Below are 15,174 nucleotides of genomic sequence, written 5' to 3' on the forward strand. Positions count from 1 at the left end.
TCCTTAACTCCTTTCACAAACCAGCCCAGGGGTCAGATTTATAAAACTTGTGTACTCACAAAAAGATGCTTGAAATGTGCATACACCATTTTTCACACAAACGTTGGGATTTATAAAACAAACTTAATAGGAATACTTCTGTATATTTACAGCAGCGCTGAGCCATGTGTCCCTTTTTGGAGAAAGTGGAAAATGACACCCTTGATCAAGTAGGGAAATGAAGCTAAATGGCAACTCATGCATATAATAATGCAAATCACCTTGCCCACTACGGCTTTCTGGCAACCGGCACCTACCAAAAGCAACTTGGCTAACAGGTCAGGAATATCTCAGCCAAGCATCAGATTTGTTGTGCTTTAAGTCATAAACCAATTGATGTCTGTATGGTGTTGCAGCAGTGTCTGGTTTTCCAAACATAATTGGAGAAATGGAATGGAAATAAACTTTACTGCACTTACAATGCAATAAGGGCACCTAGCAAGAATGAAGCTGCTTTTGTTACTGTAAGCAGAGGCATTCTATTAATAAACAATTCATCTGTAATGCGAGGATAAGACTGACACATGTCATGTCTTGGTGGGTCATCCCATGATTCATTTTTTTGCTCCAAAGTAGTGTTGGCAGATGACTTGCTGATGGTGCCGTGTGTGTTGGCTGACTTGTTGGTAAAATAACTGGCTGAATCATCACTGTCTGAAACTGTAATCTGTCACCATATGTGCCAGGTGGTAGTGGCCACCCACTCAGATGCCGGCGCTGACCCCCAGAGCGCAGACTAGAGGCTCTACAATGTGCAGTAAAGAACTCCTTAAATGCATTTAAAATGCAGGTGGCAGTGTATGGATGTGTTAGGTGGGAGGCAGCTCTACCAGCCAATGAAGTTCTGTAGCATTTTGATTGCATATTTATGAGGTTGAATAGCATAATCCATATATGGATGTTTCAGAGCAGGATTCGAGGTGCGTTCACATACAAATATTTACAAGGTGATTGTGATTTATAAAGGGTAACTTGTGCATGACAGGTTTTATAAATCTGATTTTATTTTGGCGTGTGCGTTTTCCTCTTCTTTTTTTTAAGCATACGCATGCTTTCATGCTTTAATCCATGCAATGTTTTATAAACGAGATCTATGACTGGGTGCCATACTCACACATATGCCAGTACCTACTCATGTTTAAACAGTTTAGAGTCTCAAGTCAGAGAAATGTCTATATCTTTGGGACCTGGAAAAAAAAGCATTAGGCAGCCACACAACACAGAGAAAATGTAAGCTCACCCTGGCTGCTGGAAATGATAATTAGTTAGTAACTCAGACTATAAATTAACATATTTTATACTGTTGTTGTCTTTGTTTTTTTTTTTGTTTTTTTGACAAGCACTTTTGCTGCTGGTTTTTACTGCAGACCATACAGTAATTACTGATTGTTTTCAGTTAACCTTATTGCTTAATGATCTATCCATCCATTATCTAACCCACTATATCCTAACTACAGGGTCATGGGGGTCTGTTGGAGCCAATCCTAGCCAACACAGCGCAAGGCAGGAAGCAGACCCCGGGCAGGGCACCAGCCCACCGTAGGGCGCACACACACACACACACCAAGCACACACTAGGGACAATTGAGGATCACCAATGCACCTAACCTGCATGTCTTTGGACTGTGGAAGGAAACTGGAGTACCCAGAGGAAACCCAAGCAGACACGGGGAGAACATGCAAACTCCATGCAGGGAGGACTTGGGAAGCGAACCCAGGTCTCCTAACTGCGAGGCCCTTGCTTAATGATATTTTTTTAAAATTTTACTTAAGTCTGAAAATTAAAAATAAAAAATCTAATTGTCATGTACTGTATGTCCTGGTTTGCTAAAATTTCTTTTGTTTTGCTGTTACCCCCAGATACCGAAGGGCCTATCAGCTACCTTATTTTACAAAAATGAAATATAGGAGTTGAAAGTAGATAGATAGATAGATACTTTATTAATCCCAGGGGGAAATTCACATACTCCAGCAGCAAAAAATATTAAATTAAAGTAATAAAAAATGCAGGTAAAAACCAGACAATAACTTGAATAATGTTCAACGTTTACCCCCTCTGGTGGAATTGAAGAGTCGCATAGTTTGGGGGAGGAATGATCTTCTCAGTCTGTCAGTGGAGCAGGACAGTGACAGCAGTCTGTCGCTGAAACTGCTCCTCTGTCTGGAGATGACATTGTTTAATGGATGTAGTGGATTCTCCATAATTGATAGGAGCCTCTTGAGTGCCCGTTGCTCTGCTACGGATGTCAAACCGTCCAGCTCTATGCCAACAATAGAGCCTGCCTTCCTCACCAGTTTGTCCAGGCGTGAGGCATCCTTCTTCTTAATGCTGCCTCCCCAGCACACCACTGCGTAGAAGAGGGCACTCGCCACAACCATCTGATAGAACATCTGCAGCATCTTACTGCAGATGTTGAAGGATGCCAGTCTTCTAAGGAAGTACAGGCGGCTCTGTCTTTTCTTGCACAGAGAATCAGTATTGGCAGTCCAGTCCAATTTATCGTCCAGCTGCACTCCCAGGTATTTATAGGTCTGCACCCTCTGCACACAGTCACCTCTGATGATCACGGGGTCCATGAGGGGCCTGGGTCTCCTAAAATCCACCACCAGTTCCTTGGTTTTGCTGGTGTTCAGTTGAAGGTGGTTTAAGTCGCACCATTTAACAAAGTCCTTGATGAGGTTTCTATACTCCTCCTCCTGCCCACTCCTGATGCAGCCCACGATAGCAGTGTCGTCAGCAAACTTTTGCACGTGGCAGGACTCCGAGTTATATTGGAATTCTGATGTATATAGGCTGAACAGGACCGGAGAAAGTACAGTCCCCTGCGGCGCTCCTGTGTTGCTGACCACAATGTCAGATCTGCAATTCCCGAGACGCACATACTGAGGTCTGTTTGTAAGATAGTCCACGATCCATGCCACCAGGTATGAATCTACTCCCATCTCTGTCAGCTTGTCCCTAAGGAGCAGAGGTTGGATGGTGTTGAAGGCGCTAGAGAAGTCTAGAAACATAATTCTTACAGCGCCACTGCCTCTGTCCAAGTGGGAGAGGGATCGATGTAGCATATAGATGATGGCATCTTCCGCTCCCACCTTCTCCTGGTATGCGAACTGCAGAGGGTCGAGGGCGTGTTGGACCTGTGGCCTCAGGTGGTGAAGCAGCAGCCGCTCCATGGTCTTCATCACATGTGATGTTAGAGCGACAGGCCGAAAGTCATTCAGCTCACCAGGACGTGATACCTTTGGGACTGGGGTGATGCAAGATGTTTTCCAAAGCCTCGGGACTTTCCCCTGTTCCAGTCTCAGGTTAAAGATGCGCTGTAGAGGACCCCCCAGCTCTGATGCACAGACCTTCAGCAGTCGTGGCGATACTCCATCTGGACCTGCTGCTTTGCTGGCACGAAGTTTCCTCAGCTGTCTGCTCACTTGCGCTGCTGTAATTGTGGGTGGGGATGTCTCTCCTATGTTGGTATCAGCAGAAGGATGTGTAGAGAGTGCAGTACTCCGAGGTGAGAGTGGGTTAGGGTGGTCAAACCTGTTAAAGAAGTTGTTCATTTGGTTTGCTCTCTTCACGTCTCTCTCGATGGTGGTACCCCGCTTTGAGCTACAGCCAGTGATGATCTTCATCCCATTCCACACTTCCTTCATGCTGTTATTCTGCAACTTCTGCTCCAGCTTTCTCCTGTACTGCTCTTTTGCCGCCCTGAGCTGGACTCGGAGTTCCTTCTGCACGCGCTTGAGCTCATGCTGATCACCGTCTTTAAAGGCCCTTTTCTTCTGGTTCAAAAGGCCCTTGATGTCACTTGTAATCCATGGCTTGTTGTTAGCATAGCAGCGTACTGTTCTTACTGGAACTACAATGTCCATACAGAAGTTGATGTAGTCAGTAGTGCAGTCAACAACCTCCTCAATGTTTTCACTATGTGATCCCTGCAGGATATCCCAGTCTGTAGTTCCAAAACATTGTCTCAGAGCATTCTCTCAATTATTCATGAACAGTTTAGATATTGGTGCAAACAGCAGTCTGTTCTGGCCAGAAGAATGATTTAGGACTTGAGTATTTAAAAAGTTTGAATAAGCATAGGCCTCCCTAATTCAGGGTATTCATAAGAAGTGTTATGATTTACTTCATTAGGTAGAAGTACATAAAAAACAACAGTTGCCTCATATATTTGAAATATTAAAATGTGTGCTTCATTTTAAATGTCTAAAGTCTAAATATTCCCAGTGGCAATAGAAATTTGTCATTTTACCCCATCTGATAGAGGTCCATAGAGGGCTAGAGCAAACGTAAAGGATCAAAAATAAAAAAATAACATATTCACAATTACTGATGTTGAAAAAGCATAAACACATAGTCCACATGCTTATACTTCAAATTTGTCATTTTTAATCTTCTGGGAGTGGCTCATAGGGGAGTAGGACCTGAGGCATTGAATCAAATATCTAAATATCATATTTGTCAGGGGTAGCCAGTGGTGGTCCTGGAGGGCTGAAGTGGCTGCAGGTTTTTGTTCCAACCCAATTGCTTAATTAGAAACCAATCTTTTACAATCTCAGACCTTATTTAATTTTATAATGTGTTAGTCTGCAACGTTAGATTCTTATAGCATAGATTTTTCCTTTCCAAGGATATCATCCAAATGACCTAAAACGGATAATTTTCAGTTTGTCTTATTTTTCTAGTGTTTCATTAAACCAATTAACGCATGATGAATCAACACTGGTGTAAATGGAAACAAGTTAGATGGAGAACTGATGGCTCCTTTGTCATTTGCATCTTATTGCTAATAAGGAGCCATTAAAAACACTGAATGCAGCTATTTAAGACTGAAATAAGCAATTGAGGGTGGGGAAACTTAAGAAGTGAGACCACTAAAACGAAGAAGAAAAATGTAACTTGAGCAATAAGTGCTTCATCAGTAATACTTGACTTCTCATTATGAAACTGGGTTGGAACAAAAACCTGTAGCCCTCCAGGACTGACGCTGCCCACCACTGATATTCATAATCAGCAGCCTTGAAATTGCCAAAAATGAAACTCCACATGCCTAGATTATTGATATTGTTAAAAGCAGTAACTTTAGCCCTTGTGTTCCATTAGGGGGGGAACCCCTGGGGTAGGTGATGTGGCCTGCACAACTTCCAGTACATCTGATAATTTTTGCTGAAGACAACCATTGGTTTATTCTTTAGATAGATAGATAGATAGATAGATAGATCTTTATTGTCATTGTCACTTTTACATAACATAAAGGTATAATTTGCTGCACAGCAGTGACCTTAACATAAGACAAAAACACTATAAACCTCAATGTCTTGCATAACTAGACATTAAGACGAGTCGAACTGTATATCATATATGAGTCAGGAGGAATCAGACAGAAAACTGAAGTGATGTCTAAGTGTTCACAAGTAAACACTAAAAGGAGGGACCAGGAAAACAGCAATTTTAATTATAAAGGTACTTAAGAGTTGGGTGTCTAATGATAACCATGGATAGAAAATAAGCAGCCATGGTGTTCTATCAGTATATGTAACTAACATACATCATGACAAAGTTTTATAATGTAACATTCTCACAAACAGTTAATCCAAATCAAGGCTGTAGACAGATGCAGCCTACCCATGCAGTATTAGCCATAGGGTATGAACCAGAAGTGAGTGGGGACCCAGGCCATTAAAGGGCTCATTCATGCATGCACACACACACACACACACACTCTGAACAAATGTAACATTTCCCAGTTAGCTTAACAAAGACATCTTTAGTGTGTGGGAGGAAAACCCACACAGACACAAGAAAAAAGTGCAAACTCTACACAGGCAGCAAGTGGGATTTAAACCCAGTATGCTGGATCCATGAGGCAGGATAATTCACCAGTGCCCCGTGCTTCACATTAGTATTTATAATTTTCATTCAGTTTCTCCTCAGTGGCTAGATGAAGGTGTGATTATGAGGTATTGGCGTGCTGATGCGCTAACATTGTGTTTATTTAGTGTATGCAGGAGGGAAACAATACAGTGGGAGCTACAAGAACTGAAACAGAAAGATGGTGGAGGAGAAGCAAATGTGAGGTGAGTGACTACCAGCGAGTGCACACAACTTTGGTAGTAGTAAATTAGCCAGAGCTGGACATTGGGAGGGATACCATACTGCCAGTGTGTACTGTCTATTTACTTAAGGCTGTTGTTTTTGATTCTATTGCTCTTTCTCAGTTATCTTTCAATTACAAACATGAAACAGTGAGACAACTGCATGGTGTGGGCCAGCATTTAAACTCTGAGTAGCCAGTTCATTAGACACTGCCATTTATTTATTCAATTCATTTTATAATTCTGTCTCCAGTAGCATTGGTAATAGATGAATATTTGACCACCATGCAACATGGTGCCTGACTCTGTTGCCATGATTATCAAAGAATGTATTAAAATTCATAAATTCAATTTATTTACCAGAAAACACAAATCAGCTTACCTGGTGTACTCTTTGCTCCTGCTTCCAGATCGATCCTTTCCTTGAGCACCATTTTTTAGAGCAGCAATATACATTTATATACATATTAAAATAATGATTTTGATCACATAAATATTAAGGTATGTTATTATATAGATCAGGGGTGGGCAAAATCATTGCTGGAGGGCTGTAATGCCTGCAGGTTTTTGTTCCAACCCAGTTGCTTAATAAGAAGCACTTACTGCTCAAGTAACACTTCTGCTTCATTCGTTAAGATTTTGAACCCTTATTGCTTATTTTAGTCTTAAACAGCTGTAGTCTCAGTTTTTAATTGCTCCTTATTAGCAATACAATCTAAATGACAAAAGAAACCAGCCTTTCTCCATTTAGCTTGTTTCCATTTACACCTGTGTGTATTTATCATGCACTATTTGGTTTAATTAAATACCTGGAAGGAAAATGAAGAGAAAAAAGTGAAGGACTGAGAATAACTCGTCTGTTTTAGACTTCAAATCATTTGGTTGAAATCCTTAGAACGGAAAAAAAATAGGATTTGAAAACGACCTGACATGGCAGAGTTAAAGCACTAAGAAGCCATGAAATTAAATTATTGGCAAATATTGTTTTATAATTAAGCAACTGGGTTGGAACAAAAACCCATAGCCACTGTGGCCCTCCAGGACTGACTCTGCCCACCCAATGAATAGATTATCAAGATATATAAATAGATGGACACCTCAGTATGCGCTGTTTGAGCATGCAGGCAGAAAATCTCACTTGAGTAAGCGTGATCACAAGATTATGGGTGGTAGCAGACTTTGTTTTAGAAACATTTCAGATATGGCCACCCTTTTGTGGTTCTCATGCAAAACAGACTGACGAAGGAAGGACCAATAACCAAATAACATGAAGACAACCTGAAAAAGTTAGTTTTTTTTAAGAGGTTAACAGAAAGTAAGGAAAGTCTAGCTATGTGAGGGTAGGGCGCTATTGCTGAAACAATGACATTAGAAAACATACGCAGCAGAAGCAGTACCCTTTTCAGGACTGTCTTGGGTAGAATATCATGACAGAAGAACTTACAGCTTCTGTGTAGTTCTTAGAGAAGTTACCACACTAGTGTCATGACATCCTACCCATGGCTGCTTATGTGGACTAAGCAACATTGGTCCAATGCTTGTGCCTTCACACAAATGTAAGGAGGTTCCCTTTGATATGGGGAGGTCAGTACCTGAAAACCAAGGTATCGATTGCCCATGAATGCTTCTACAGACATTTAATTTCATTTTACTAGACACTGGATCAGGTATCAATGGGATGGTTTGGAATAACCTGGATGCTCATTGTGTTCCCCTCTTTGAAATGGAACCATCCACGCTTTTCCCTGATTAGGTCATCGGACCTAAACACGCAATCTGCTGTTATCCAACTTGCCGCAGTGTTTATATTAGCATTGCAACTTTTTGAAGCTGAGGGATTCCTGAGGATATTCACAATCTTATAATTCCTTAAACAGCCGGAACTTGAAAACAACACGCCTCTCCTATCAAAAAGAGGTTAAAAGCTAATCACAAAGTAAACCTTCCGAGGGGATTACAGAGCAGTGACGTCAGCTGTTTTTCACATAGCTAGCCCCAGCTAGTTTGCTTAAGACTTTGGACTTTGAACGGGAAGGTTGGGTGTGTTTAAGATTCATACAGAGGTGTGAAAAAGGTATGAAGTAAAGGCCAGAGTCATGTTAGTAAGTTTCTTCTTCAAAGGTCATCTCTCGCACAGAAAAGGGCCATTTCATGATAGGAAGTAGACCTATGAACAGGAAACTGCACAAAGTCTCCAGTTGGTCCACCGTAGTGCAGTTGGCATTAGCAGTGGCTCATGTGGGAAGTATAGAAGACTGGCCACTTGACTTCCTAAACCTTCTCATGAAATGACCTGATTTCCATTTGCACACGAGGCAATGTCCTACATCTTTTGCAATCTTACCTTGAATCCTACATCTTTCAGCAACCTTTCTTCATGTCTTGGTGTCAGTGCTCACCATTTACTCTTGAAAGTGTACCATGTGAGAAAGTCATGGTGGACTCATCCCTTTCCATCACCAGACAGCTAATTAAGACGGCTGTTTGAATGTTGGAGTTGCAAACATAATATTGAGCACAAACTATTGAATTTAGAGATTTCCAATCTTTGGGGCACACATCAGACTGGCTGGTTCCATTTTTTGAAGTTGCAGGTTCACACAGCTGGAACATCTTTTTTGTTTTTGATCTCTGTGCAGATACTTCACATTACTTTCTTACATCAAGATGATAGAAATCCCTAGTAAATTGTAAATAATCTTTTGCTAATATTATTGTTTCACATGGTCTCATGTGTTTTATGAGTCAGTGAGAGATCCTTTAAGGCGCATGGCATATAAAATTAGCCATGCGGTGTGGTGACCAGTGAGTGCGCACAGGGATCAGTGTTATCTGTCCAGTGGCAGTACTCATATATTCTCATTATGGTCAGCTAATGTATATCTTTAATGAAAATACTGCAAGTTTCTTCTTATTTTTTATGGGGTGCAAAATATGAAGTGGAGTACATTTCTAGTACACATGTGTGAAAATTGTGCACATAGCTGCTACACCTCTGTGATATTATGCTGACTTCCAAATCATCTTTATGCTCTGAAAAAAAATGTTCATCTAAGCTAGCTGCACTGTAGATTTCCAGGAAAATGTTTGGTAAATAAGGTCACTGACAAACAACAGAACATTAGAACAATCTAGATGAAAACAAGCCATTCAGCCCAACAAAGCTTGTCAGTCCTATCCACTTATTTCTTTTAAAAAAATCTAGTCTAGTCTAGTTTTGAAAGTCCCCAAACTCTTACTGTCTATCATGATACTTGTTAGCTTATTCCAAGTGTCTATGTTTCTTTGTGTAAAGAAGAACTTCCTAATGTTTGTGCGAAATTTACCCTTAATAAGTTTCCAACTGTATCCCCGTGTTCTTGATGAACTCATTTTAAAATAACAGTCTTGATCCACTGTACTAATTCCCTTCATAATTTTAAACACTTGAATCATGTCACCTCTTAAACTTCTTTTGCTTAAACTGAAAAGACAAAGCTCTTTTAATCTTTCCTCATAATTTATGCCCATTAGCCCTGGAATGGGTCTTGTCACTCTTCTCTGGACCTTTTTCTAGTGCTTTTATGTCCTTTTATAGCATGGAGACCAAAACTGCACACAGTACTCCAGATGAGGCCTCACCAGTGCATTATAAAGGTTGAGCATAACCTCCTTGGACTTGTACTTGTGCTATATAACCGAACATTCTGTTAGCCATCTTAATGGTTTCTCAACACTGTCTGGATGTTGATAGTGTAGATTCCACTACGATTCCAAAATCCTTCTCATAAGGTGTACTCTTGATTTTCAGACCTCCCAGACATGGCACATTCGCTGTGAAAAATACTTTGGCAAATTTTGATGGTCAACATTTGTCACCAGTTGTAGGATACAGGAGGACACTGGAGTTTTCAGGATAAACTCACATGCAATGTGCACAGAGACTGTCAAGCTAGCAGGGTCCAAATCATGGAGCTACTAACTTAGAAACCCCCAGGGAGAACCAAAAAGCTCATGTAAGGCCCAGTTCAGGAACCTTCTGAGGGAAAAGTCTTCTAGTTTACCCAGCATGGGTTCTTTTTGAACCTGTGTTGGAACAAGTGGGTTCACAAAATGACTCAATGAACCTTCTGGTTAGCTGGGCAGAATCTGACCCAGATAAGCATGCAATGAGTATCTGATGGTAAATGACTTCTAAACTTTGCATTTGTCATTATGCAAAATATTGACGTCATATTAATTAAAAATATAGTTTAGGTTATAAAGTTTTGTTCTAAACAAATTGGTTTCATCCATGTCAAGATTGAAATAAAAATGGCAAATTTATTTGTGATAGGGTTAATCTGATCACAATTACGCGTGCCACAGACCTAAACACAAAGACACTGAGACAGAAAATGGTTTATTTTTTTCTTTTTCATTAGAACATTAGAACAATCTAGATGAGAACATGCAATTCAGCCTAACAAAGCTTGCCAATTCTATCCACCTAATTCTTCTAAAAAAATATCAAGTCAAATTTTGAAAGCACCTAAAGTCCTACTATATACCATGCTTATTCCACTTGTCTATGGTTCTCTGTGTGAAGAAAAACCATGTAATGTTTGTGTGAAGTTTACCCTTAAGAAGTTTCCAACTGTGTCCCTGTGTTCTTGATGAACTCATTTTAAAATAACAGTCTCAATCCACTGTACTAACTTCATAATCTTGAACACTTCAATCATGTCACCTCTTCATTTCTTTTGCTTAAACCGTAAAGGCTCAGCTCTTTTAATCTCTCCTCATAATTCATCCCCTGTAGCCCTGGAATGATCCTAGTCGTTCTTCTCTGGACTTTTTTCTAGTGCTGCTATGTCCTTTTCACAGCCTGGAGACCAAAACTACACACAATACTCCAGATGAGGCCTCACCAGTGCGTTATAAAGCTTCAGAACACTGTCCTTGAAGGTGACATGATTTTTAGGTTTTCCTAAAATCTATTATAAATTTGAAAATCAAAATTTCACAGCCTTTATGATACTTTGCAGGACCACCAGGACTGTTGTCCTCATTTTAAAAACTGGTTTTCCAGAGATGCACATTCTTATTCTGAGTTCTGGTGCTGATGACATCTTGTTGTTCTCCTATACTTTAACCTGTAACTTTACTTGGATCAGCCAAACAACAGAGGAAAAAAATAAAAATCACAACCCGCTGAGCTAAAAGGAAGATTCCTGTAGCTGGGGACAGTTCTTGTTTAGTGCAGCTTCTTGATTTCATAGCACTTTTCTTTGGAGCTTTTTTGACACTAATTATAAAAGGTGGATAACCTGATGTCTACTTGAAGCTGTGACTTCATTCAAAGAACATGAAACTCCACTTCAGACTGAGCTGATTAATCCATAAAACTAACACACTCAACTGGGCGCTTTAATGGTCCACCTCTGAACAGACAACGCTTTAGATTTTGCACTTTTTCCTTTCTCTTTGTCTCTAGATTTAAACCCAAAGTTAAAGGCCACTTGCCTTCTAATGGTTGAGGAGAAGGGGGCTGTCAGACTCTTGCATATGGCACATCGTGAAGCTCTTTCTTATTTTCCCTGCTGCCTTATGTGGGTATGATATTCCCCTGTCATTTGTAGGTTTTATCATATTCTTCAGAACTGCGGCCGGCATAAAAGCTACGGTGTATCAGACGGAGTTTAGTTTATTTAACAACTTGCTTCCTCACCAAATTGTCATCTATTCATCGGTTTCAAGTGTCATTCTGGTTAGCAGTCCCTTAAACATTTCGACTTTGGCTGCTGTTCTCTTTTAACTGATTGGTACGGGGGGTCCAAAGGGAGGTCCCATCTGATAAATAAAAAATTACCCTGAGGGCCTTAGCTTCATCTGATCTTGTCGTCTGGACTCTTCAAAGTCAGCAATAGTGTTTTATGGGAAAGGGTTCCACACGCATTGAGCTGCTGACTTAACTCATCTTTTACTCCATTAGCTTTGTGCTGCCCTCCTTTGGTATGGAGTGAGAGTGCAGATGGGGATGGTTGTGTGACCCCTTTAGAGAGAATTTCTTCTACAGCTATCAGTGTGCCTATTGCAGTCACGGGTACTATTATTACTACTACTAGTTTCTGCTTTGTGAAAATGCTGGTGAACTACTTTAAACATACTGGAAATATTTGTTGGGTAACATTGCAGACTGAAGTATTGTGGTCATACTGGGTTGAAGGCACAGCACAAAACTGAAAGTAATGTAAAGACCTGGGGCCTCATATATAAAGCCTTACTTAGATTCCATAATAAAATTTTGCTTCTGCTTGAAGGGCAAAAATGACATACACACAAAAGAAATCAGATTTATAAAACAGCATGTATGTACACCATGTGCCAGGCCAAGCTCCTTTGTAAATCTCAGATCAACTTGTGCTTTTAGCCACTGCCTGTCAGTAACCATATATGGTGGAAAAACGCCTTTTTTGAATATTCTTGTTCGTATAAATTTGGTCAAGTTTCTGAGTGACCTCTTTACTGCAAACCATGGAAGAACAGAGGAAAAAAACGGCAGAAAACTAAACTTAAATAAATGTGAACTTGAGGTATTACTGACTGCAGTGGAGAATCGCAAAAACATTCATATGAAGTGGGAGCAGCTGAGTGGAGAGAATAATAGCAAAGTGCCATCATGCAGTACCCACACCGCAGCCAGAATACAGTATGAATGGACACAGGTTATATGTGCAGAACTGTGAGATATTAACATTGTTATTGAACTTATAAAAAAAAGATTTTGCCATATATTTGTCAACATTGCAACACATACAAGTCTCTTAACATTTGACAAACGACATCCACACGTCTTTGAATTGTTATTACATTGATGTGCTGGGGGACAGGGTCTGCGTCATCCATGCAGTCAATCCATGTTTCTGCAGTATGTCGTCAAGGCCTGACAAGTCTAAAGACCTTCATCTTCCTTTTAATGAACCAATGGTCTGTTCTATTTTTTATTATTATCATTATTTATTTATTTATCTGACTCCTTTATCTGAGGCAACTTACAAACTAAGTTATACTGTATAATATACAGTATATCAGTTCTATCACTGGTGATGTGCAGGAGTGCCTTTTGTTATATCTACCCTTCTGTGGTGTACCCACTGTCACCTGAAAGTAAGATTATGCACATTGTCTGTGATGTACTCAACCCTATCAATTAGGGTTGCTTACCAAGAAGCCAACGTGACCCTCAAGTCCGCTTCTCATACTACTATTTGATAAAATAAAGGACTCGTGGGTTGAACTGTGCAACAACGTTAGACACATTGAGGATCACATATTAGTTGAACATTAATTAAACGATCTGTGATAATGCTTTTATCGCAACACGTGCAGTCAATCGCATCCACTACATTAGGAAAATCAGCAATCGCTGCAAATTGCCTTTTGATCTTGACTTGCTCACACTGACAGTAAAGGTACTGGGTAGCATCTTCCCATACAGATGGCATGACGCAGCTCAGAGTGACTGCAAGATTCCTGACTGGTCAGCCATTTAATTCTGAGAAGCACGCATTACCAAATAACTCAACAACTGTTAAACCCTGTAAGGGATGAGGGATTGCATGATTTCTGTAGTGTATTCAGCCCAGAACTCTAAAGTGCATGCCTCTTTAGTCTAAATCAGCCTATAAGTCATGAGCCATAAAATCATCTTGATTACTGATCACGCTACCTTTGCCAGTTATGTCGTACAATACACAGCACACCCTTTTTATGAACAAAATAGATAGGCCACACACTAAGCCAATTAGTGTTCCCAACAGTGTTCAGAAGCCATTAAGAAGGCTAACAGAATGTTAGGTTATATAGCACAAGGTGTGGAGTACAAGTCCAAGAAGGTTATGCTCAACCTTTATAACGCACTGGTGAGGCGTCATCTTGAGTACTGTGTGTAGTTTTGGTCTCCAGGCTACAAAAAGGACATAGCAGCACTAGAAAATGTCCAGAAAAGAGTGACTAGGCTGATTCCAGGGCTACAGGGGTTGATTTATGAGGAAAGATTAAAAGAGCTGAGCCTATACAGTTTAAGCAAAAGAAGATTAAGAGGTGACATGATAGAAGTGTTTAAAATTATGAAGGGAATCAGTACAGTGGATCGAAGGGAATCAGTACAGTGGATCGAGACTGTTATTTTAAAATGAGTTCATCAAGAACACGGGGACACAGTGGAAAACTTGTTAAGGGTAAATTTTGCACAAACATTAGGAAGTTTTTCTTTACACAAAGAACGATAGACACTTGGAATAATCTACCAAGTAGTGTGGTAGACAGTAAGACGTTGGGGACTTTCAAAACTCGACTTGATGTTTTATTGGAAGAAATAAGTGGATAGGACTGGCGAGCTTTGTTGGGCTGAATGGTCTGTTCTCGTCTAGAGTGTTCTAATTACCAATAAACATGTACATTAATATCAACACTAAAGTCAGCTGTATTGAGAGCACATGTCAATTATGTCTGATATAATGATATATGATGCATCAATGAAATGTGCACTAAAATCAGATTTTCTGTTCTCTTCATTGTGTTGCCACCAGGAGTCACTAAAATTGCAACACCAAAAAAGTCTGCATAGGACATGAGAGATGATCGAAACTTGCCATAACATTAAGACGATTTCCACGCCAAGTTTGTGTTTTATAAATCATGACTTTTGCATTTCTAAGTTTTATACATGATGCCTCTGGTCCATTAAGAGTCATATTCAAATTTATTAAAAAAACACTTGAAATGAGTTATTGGACCAAAGCTTAACGTTTAAGCATCAGGGGAAGCAGGAGTTGTGTCAGATGGAGTTGTTGTCTGCGATCTAAGGGTCCAGCTGTGAGGTCGAAGGAGGTTTGGGGTGAGGTTTTCCCATTTCCTCACTAACCCTTTCTTTTATTTCTCTATGCATCATGCTGTAGGTAGGCTGTAATGCCGCTCATTCCCTTTAGCACTTTGCTCTTACAGAGGGGTCTTGACTTGCTGGAAGGTTTTGTGCCCGGTTGGATTGGGTGGACCAAAGGTTTTTAGTTATAGAGG

This window comes from Erpetoichthys calabaricus, chromosome 8 (genome assembly GCF_900747795.2).
Source record: "Erpetoichthys calabaricus chromosome 8, fErpCal1.3, whole genome shotgun sequence".
Classification (NCBI taxonomy): Eukaryota; Metazoa; Chordata; class Cladistia; order Polypteriformes; family Polypteridae; genus Erpetoichthys; species Erpetoichthys calabaricus.